Consider the following 9108-nt stretch of genomic DNA (forward strand, 5'->3'; position numbering starts at 1 on the left):
CCTTGTCTCACCAGCTGCACTGGATTGTGTCCACTCCCTGGCTCGTTGCCTCCAGGGATCATGGCCCGAAGAAGCCCCCACCCCACACCGTGGGCTGAACAACAGAGCGATGCGCTTATTTGGTCCTGGCACTGCTCGAGGCCCCCTTCTGGTCGGGGCCTCAGTCATCTCATCTGGAAAATGGGAGCAAACTGCCCTGTCACACCCAGGGTGGGTGTGATGTCAGATAAGGGAAAGCTCTAAGGCGTTTTCTATTGTAGGTCATCCCTACTGGAAATAACCCCAGCTAGTCATTATATAAGCAGCATGGAGCTTATTATCCTTAACACATGGAGAATGAGTCATTCGGGAGAAGATGAAATTTTCAGGTTAACTGAAGCTTTATAATTTTAAGCACCCCCAATTTAACAGAGGGTGGGACACAGTGTACTGAGGTTACCCAAACTCTCTGTAGCTCTGTTTCATCACTTTATTGTGGCCGCAGTTTGCCCCTAAGCTAAATGGCCCCCATTGCTGTGACTTTCCAGTCCTCGAATCCTTGCAACTCCAAATCATCCTTGCCAACTGTCCTTCCCAGTTACTATCTGTGTTCTGCAGAGTCTCCACCTGCTTCTAGGTGGGTCCACTCCCCCGGTATAATGCCCCCTATTCTAGGCCTTAAACCACTGTGTTGAACCAGGGCTTCCAGCAGCCTGCTGGGCCCCTCACCCTGGTCCTCTATCCATGTCCCCTGTCTCAGTGTGCATGGCCACCACACAGGGGTCACCTGTGTCCAGACCCGGCAGCCAGTTCTCCGGATTTGGCCTCCCTTCCCCACAGCCAATCAACACCCAGGCCCGTGTTTTCCACCTCTATTCCCACTGCCTTGGTCCGAGTCACCGCCACCCTGCCCCCCGGCCCCGTGCCCAAGACACATAGATGCAACCTGTCCAATTGTTAATTCCAGCACACACCCTCAGGGGCAGGCCCTGTACCAGGATCTGGGGCATGGAGGATAAAGACAGACTCTGAGAGGGGGAATTGTCCTAGTGGAGAGAGGCGGACAGACAGACCATGGCAGGTGTGGCGAGGGGTATCAGAGATGAAATGGAACAGGAGAGGGTGGAGCCGGTGGTTCTGGGTCTGAGAAGAAGCTCTGCACAGGCCAGTAGCCCCTTTCTGAATCCCCTGGACCGTTCCCCCTCGCTCCATGTAGAGAAGCAGCAGGGGATAGGGTTTAAAGCACAGCCTCTGGAGGCATCTGGACCTCCAGCTCCCTGGCTGTGAGTGTGCTTTGATTTCCTCATCTGTAATGGAATAATCCAGTACCCACCTTACAGGATCAGATTCATACAAGCACCGAGAACAGAGCCTGAACAGTAAGCCCTACATACATGCATTATTCATTACTAAGATTCTGTCCTACTCAGGTCGCTCCTGCCTCCCTGTGCTGGCCTGGATGCCTTGAGAGTAACATATTTTATTCATGGTTCTCTTCCTGGCCCAGCACAGTGACAGGTCAGGGCTTCACAGATGTTTGACGTATACATATTCATTTATTTATATTTTGGCCTCGCCGTGTGGCATGTGGGATCTTAGTTCCCTGTGCCCCCTGCAGTGGAAGCACAGAGTCTTAACCACCGGACCTCCAGGGAAGTCCCTGTTTGACATATACATAAATATCCCAGCCAGGCTAAGAAAGACCCTAATAATCCCTCTTTACCTAGCACTTTCCATGTCCAGGGAGGATGCTAAGTGTTTTGTACCCACTTAATCCAACAACCCCGAGAAATGGGTGTTATTATATCCCCTACTTTACAGGTAAGGAAGATGGTGGCTTAGAGAGGTCAGGTGACTCGCCTGAGGTCCCAGGAAGGGTAGGGCTGGGATTGGAATTCTGGATGGAATGATTTCATCATTGTGAGACAGAACTGGGGAGGGGGTCCTAGATGCGGGAGTGGGGGTTCTGTCTGGGTGGGGGGTTTCAGAAGCCCCGTACAAGCGCACTCACACATGCACACATGCTCACACCTCTGCTCACAGGTGAGGAATAATGGAACCAGAGCCTAACTGGCTTGCCAGGCTACATGTGCACTCTGATATGTTTCTCCAGGACTCTATAAAAGATGTACTTCCCTGGCAGTCCAGTGGTTAAGACTCCGTGCTCTCAATGCAGGGGGACCAGGTTCGATCCCTGGTCAGGGGACTAGATCCTGCATGCCACAACTAAGAGCCCTCGTGCCGCAAGTAAAGATCCCACAGACCACAATGAAGATCTCACGTGCTGTAACTAAGACACGGCACAGCCAAATAACTCCAGTGGTTAAGACTCCACGCTCCCAATGCAGGGGGACCAGGTTCGATCCCTGGTCGGGGGACTAGATCCTGCATGCCACAACTAAGAGCCCTCATGCCGCAACTAAATATCCCGCAGACCACAAAGAGGATCTCGCGTGCTGTAACTAAGACCCGGCACAGCCAAATAAATAATTTTTTTTTTAAAGATGTACTTCCTCTCTTTAAAGAACATAGTAGCAGTTGGCAGAGAAGAATGCAAGGATGGAGGCAATCACTAAGTGCTAAAAACCATGCACAATAATTAGGTGCAAGCATGTGATAAACTGCAGAATTTTGTGGCCCAGAATGAGGTGGGAGGGGCTTCCAGAAGTTCCTAGTGAGCTGGGTACCAGGGAGGCTTCTGGGAGCCAGTGCAATGGTGCAGCCCCGTAGGGAGGCTGGTTCCTGTCCACTCTTTGTTCTCACCCTCTTCCCCTGTCAGCCTCCACTCCCTCTCACTCCTGCCTCTTGCAGCTTTTCCCCATTTCTGAACCATGAAAGGCTTGAAAAATCACATAGGTACTAAATGAAACTGCATATGCCTTTACCTTGTGAACCAGCCATCCCACTTCCAGGAATTTTCCCTGAAGATACACCTCCAACAATAGGAAAACACTTATGCATAATTGGGTTACTTGTTACAGCAGTACAGTATTTGTCATTGTAAAATATTGGAAACAACCTAAATATACGTGTGTAGGAGAATGGTTGAATAAACTCTGGTACATCCACACAATGGAGAGCTGTACAGATGTGAGAAGAGTGAGGAAGATCTCTACAAAATGATGTGGCCTGATTTCTAGGCTGTATTGTTAAGTGCAAAACGGCAGTGGAAAAGATGCTACTTTTTGTGTAAGAAAGAAGGGGCAATAAGAAAATATGCGTGTATCTGTAATTCCTGCAAAAAGAATACAGGAAGAATAAACCAGAAACTTTATTTAATGAGACTGACTACCTATGGGGATGGGTGGGAACAGTGTGGCACAGATGGGGGGGACACCTTCTACTTTTCTGTATATGATTTCTTGCATTTTTTTTTTTTTTTTTTTTGCTGTACGCGGGCCTCTCACTGTTGTGGCCTCTCCCGTTGTGGAGCACAGGCTCCGGACGCGCAGGCTTAGAGGCCATGGCTCATGGGCCCAGCCGCTCTGCGGCATGTGGGATCTTCCCGGACCGGGGCACGAACCCGTGTCCCCTGCATCGGCAGGCGGACTCTCAACCACTGCGCCACCAGGGAAGCCCTCTTGCATTGTTTTGACCTTAAGAACTATGTTATGTCTTGCTCACTCAAAAATTTATTAGATTAACAAGTATGGGTGGAATAAAATGTTAATACCAATAGAACAAGTAAACCTACCTCTACTTCAAATGGATAATATAACCACACTGAATAAGGGAAGAGAGCTAACCCAGTAACTCCCCCCACCCATCCAAGTAACTCTTGAACATGGCTTTTTTTTTTTTTCCGGCCGTGCCACACAGCTTGTGGGACCTTAGTTCCCCGACCAGGGATTGAACACGAGCCACTGCAGTGAAAGCACCAAAACCTAACCACTGGACCGTCAGGGAATTCCCTGAATGTGGTATTTTGGCTATTTCGAATATATATATCCTCTCAGTCAAAAGACAGGAGAAAAAAAAAACCTGAAAATAAATATTGAACTCTTGTTAGTAAGTTTGTTTTTCACAGCGTTATGGGTTACCAGTTATGAAACTATTACAACTGAGCAAATAAGTAAATATATTGCAGATACGGGGAACTGACATTTTCCGTATTGGAGAGAGGAAAACAAATGTGGAAAGGCTGAAGGCTAGAATGAAATCCGTGGTGCCGGATTGGAATTGGAGGTATCAGTGTGAACTCAGGATTTCTGAGATAGAGATACGAATAGATGTGTGCACGCGTGCACGCATGCGCACATGTTTCCTAACTGGAACTATTCCATGAGAGGGCCTGGAAGCAAAGAGCCTAGCTAGTACTTACCTTGGCTCTAAATACTGTTAGCATCGAAAGGAACGGGAGGTGCTGGGGTGGGGAAAGTCCAATGTGAGCCTGGATCATTTTGCTGTGCCAGAAGCTAAGGAAGTTCCGGCACAGCAAAAGTGAAGGGCAGGTGTCAAAAGGATACAGAAAAGGGGGGAGGGGAAGTTATTGTTTAGTGCAGGAGTTGCCAACCCCTGGGCCGCAGTTAGGAACTGGGCAGCACAGCAGGAGGTGAGCGGTGGACGGGCCAGTGAAGCTTCATCTGCCTCTCCCCGTCGCTCCCCGTCGCTCCCCGTCGCTCAAGTCACCGCCTGAACCAACCCACCAACCCCACCCCACCCTGTCAGTGGCAAAATTGTCTTCCAGGAAACCAGTCCCTGGTGCCAAAAAGATTGGGAACCACTAGTTTAATGGATACAGATTTAAGTTTTTCAAGATGAAAAGGGATGGTGGTGATGATATGGCTATAATGTGGATATACTTAATGCCACTGAACTATACCCTTCAAAATGGTGAAGATGGTACCAAGGAAAAACTCGTCCTCTACCCTCTCAGGTTTGTGTTTTAGGGGCCAAGACAGAGAGAAGAGAAGAGAGTTTTAGTTGTTTTTTTGCTTTCTTTTTTTTTTGCTTTGTGGTTTGCAGGATCTTACTTCCCAGACCAGGGATCGAACCCAGTGATTTGGCAGTGATAGTGCCAAATCCTAACCTCTGGACCAGGGAATTCCTGAAAGAAGACAGATTTTAATCACAGACGTACATCTGGGAGTTCACAAAGAAGTATGACTCAAGGAGGGAATTTGGGGCTTAAATACTATTTTAGTAAGGGAAAGGGAAGGGAAAACAAATTACTTTTAGGAAAGATAAATGGGTCCTTAGTTTTGAGACAATGTCTGTTTAGGGGTGGTTTGGACTTGCAGTCTCCAAGGATAAGAGTCAATTTTCCCTGGTTGCTCCTGGAGAGGGGATTTACAACAAGTTCTTTTGAGATTTTGGGGAGTCTCTGCTTTTAAGGCTGATAAAGTAGTTCAGGAAAAAAGCCTACTCTCAAATGCCTTCAGCTCAAAATAATTTTTCTGCCACAGTGGCATAATCTGGACCACTTCAATGGTCAGTTTTATGTTAAGTGTATTTTACCACAATTTTTTAAAAAGGTGAAGCACTTTATTTAAGAAAGTATTTTTAAAAAAGGATACAGGAGCCAGCTTAGACGAGTTCCTATTGACCAACTCTTAGACTTTCAGCATCAAAATACAGAATAATAGTAACAGTGCTAGGGCCCCCAAGGACCCGGGCAGACTGGTGCGCCCCCTGCCGGTGAAGCCGAATCGCCGGCCACAGTCCCGCAGGGTCAAGACCGGCCGGGAGCCCACTGAGGCCCCGCCTGCTGGTGGAAGAGAGCAGCGCGCAGGCTGAAGGCATCCAGCCGGGCCCCGGGCTGGGAAAGCGGCACGTTCAAACTCAGCTGCACTTTTGTGCAAACTGGAGAAAGGCACACCTCCTTCCAGACCCTTGGCTGCCCTTCCGCGATGCGAATGGCGCCCCCTGGAGTCTGCAGACATTACAGGCCCACAGTAGGGGCTCTTCAAGGGGAGTAGGGTCCGCATCTTCATTTTGGAAACGCTAAAATCGAGCGCTTGGGGCAGGCTCTGTGAATATTTGTTGACAAATTAGAGGAAGTTCCAGGTAAATGCATTGTAGCATACTTGTTATCTTATAGATATTCAAGTTTGTGGACCAGTTATCTCTGAGCCCCGTCTGTAAAATGGGTATAATAATACCCATCTGGGCTGGAATACTTCTAGCCCAGGTGTGGCACATAGTAGGTGCTCAGTCATAATAGCTAACATTTACTGCATGTAATAACACTAAGAAGTATGAATAATGTTATGATGTAAATATTGCAAATGGTGTAAAGTGAGCGTTGAAGAGGTTACATAACTAATTAGCGAGGTCTTACAGCCAGGGAACCATGGAGCAGAGATGCAAACTCTGGACCACGGGCCTCTGAAAGCATGTTTGAGTACTTCTGGCTGGTCAGGACACACTCCCTATATGCTTGTTCTTCTGCTCAGGTGACCTGAAAAGGTGCCGACTCAGAACCAACAACCTCCACTCCAAGATAAGAGGCAGAACTGTCAGCCAAGGCAGGGATAGGAGTGGATTTGATTTAAAAGAAAAACCACACACAAAAAAGGAAAAGTTGAGACTAATCAGAATGTTCTGACATTCTGAACGTGGGGAAGAGGAGTACCGAATCCAAAAAACCCAGCAGGGACGAATGACATCTTAGTCGTGGAACTGACAGCAGATGTGAACAAAACCCTCAGATGTGGGGGACGCTGATTAGAAGATGAGAAGGTTCAAAATAGGACACCGTGATGTGCTCAGGTGAGAACTTCAGCATGCATTTTCTGTTCCTTCAGCTCTATCTGGCAGTAGAGAGTTTCCCATGTCCGTTTAGGTCTTGGGGGTTTAGCGTGAGGAAATGGCAGCCGCTCTGCTCTGGAAACTGGGTCATTCGGGGTGGCCTTTCTCTCTGCCTCTCCCTCCGACCCCAGCAAGGAAGTGTTTGTTGGGTTGGTTCATCCCTGGCCGATGGGAAACGGGTCTTAAGGGGCAGCCTTTGGCTCAGTCTCTGATCTTTGGCCCAAACGACCATAGACGGAGTGGCAGGATTGGCTTCACGAAAGCCAGGATTCACTGAGGCTTTGCCCCGACAGTGTGCTGAGTGCTCGTCATGTGGCTTCACGTGTTAGCTGATTGAATCCTCACAACAACTGCATGAGCCAGGTACTATTATTCCCAATTGAGATATGGGGAGCTGAGGTTCAGAGAGGTTAAGTAACTTTCCCAAGATCACCCAGCTAGCAAGCTGCAAAGCCTGGGCTGGCATCCTTACCTGGGAGCTTTGTGCCCCTTAATCACCTCTCTGTCCCGTCTCACTTTCAAGCCCTCTTCAGAGCCATGTTAAAAAAACACCCGAGAGCTGCTCTTCCCAGAAGGGGACAGCAGGGGGCAGTGCAACCAGCCGGCATTTGAAGTTCGGCTGTCCTCCAGGGTAACCAATCTCCAGAGAAAGTTTCTAAGGGATGTTTGGTTTTATCCTCTAAATGGAGAATACATGCATAAAACTATGAAGAGTACCAGTCTGTGATTACAAGCAGAACAGTCTGGGATTCCATGTTTTGTCAAAACCTCTCAGACTCTCCTCCCCCAAACCGAAGCCCCGTCTAGGGCAGGGACGGCCTCTGGCGCCTTCATCTCTGTGTTTCGATGTCTGTCATCTAGTCGGTGCTCAACAGACAGTCATGGCACTGAAAGATGATTGGTGGGAGGGAGGGTGTTTCTTCAGATGGGAAGAGTTCAGATGCTTACTGAGGGGATGCTGGTGTCTAGGGATAGCTGGGGGGTTCTGAGGAAGGAAGTGGGTAAGACTGGATCATCAAAAGCCTTTCCCTCCACTCTGGGACCAAAAGTGCTGGCCTAGCCTCCCCGACACTTTCAGGACCCCAGCCCACGATGGTGATGAGCCCTGGCACTGGGCTAAGCGGGTCTGCACTGGACCACCCATGTGAGTGCAGTTTCCTCATCTGTACCTGGCGAGGTTAAGAACGCCTGTGCAAGGGTGCATCGAGACTCCATGTTGTCTTGGACTTTAGAGTCAATGAGACAGGCTCAGAGGCCGGCTCTGCCCTTGGTAGCCATTCCCAGCAACACTTAGGGAGGCCCATGGTCTTGGAGCCTCAATCTCATCTTCCATAAGATGGAGGTGGGAATAGGATCAATTGCATGGGGCTGTTGTGAGAATTATGCATGGGCTTGGCCTGGTCCAGAGTAAACCCTCCATCGGTGACAGCTGCTGTTGCTGTTACAGAATGCCTGGGACACGGTCTCTGGCATGTTAGATGAGTAAAGGGTAGCTCCTGCTATCACCTGTCTCCCTGAGCACACCTGTTACATGGGGTGATGCGCTTAGAATAGCATCTGGCACATAGGAAGCACTGAAGCAGTGAAATAAAATACAGCGGAAGCCAGTGTGAAGGAAGAAGACCGATCCCTGTCCTAAAAACACTCCCAGCATTGGGGAGTTTTTGTTCCATTCGCCCCTCCTAAGCCAGAACCAGTGACACCTGTGATACAGCAGCCCAGGGATCGTGTCTGTCCTCAGAATGATCACTGTGCAGTGGGGGAAACACAAGAAAACAGGATATGAGCAGGGAGGAGGAGGGGGCTCTGGGCAGGTCACCCCCATTTCTCCCTCCCGGCCCCAGGTTCTTGCCCCAACCCGACTGTGCACCAACGCCAGATTAAACTTCCCCAAGTGCCACACGGATGACATGCCTCCCTAGCTTAAAAGCTCCATGCTGTCCAAGTGTGCTGCGTGGTCCACGCTCCTCGCCAGGAGAGGCAGCCCCAGGGGGGTGAGGGCTGGCCCGAGAAACCTGGGGTCTGCTCCACATCCGCTGAGTAACGCCGTGCAAGTTTTCTATGCCTCCCGGCCCCGGCTTTGTCACATCTGCAGCAACGGGCTGGGTCAGGCAAACCCTGGGTTCCTGCGGCTCCATGATGCTACACTTCCGCCTTCTCAACTTTCACTCCTCATATGAACTTGTTCATTCAAACCGGCCCCCTCTTGGTCTCTGGGGTATGGCTCTTGTTCCTTGCTCTCCAGACTTTGCCCCATCCTCTTCATCCACTGGAGCCACCCACCGAGAGGGCCTTCCTAGGTTCCTCCCCACCCTAGGCTGGGGCCAGCCCCACCTGTCCTCTCCAGTCCATGCTGCTTTCCTGAGTATCACACCTGCA

The sequence above is a fragment of the Delphinapterus leucas genome, chromosome 11, assembly GCF_059928025.1.
Source record: "Delphinapterus leucas isolate spDelLeu-1000000601 "Yukka" chromosome 11, BTC_Dleu_Yukka2, whole genome shotgun sequence".
NCBI lineage: Eukaryota > Metazoa > Chordata > Mammalia > Artiodactyla > Monodontidae > Delphinapterus > Delphinapterus leucas.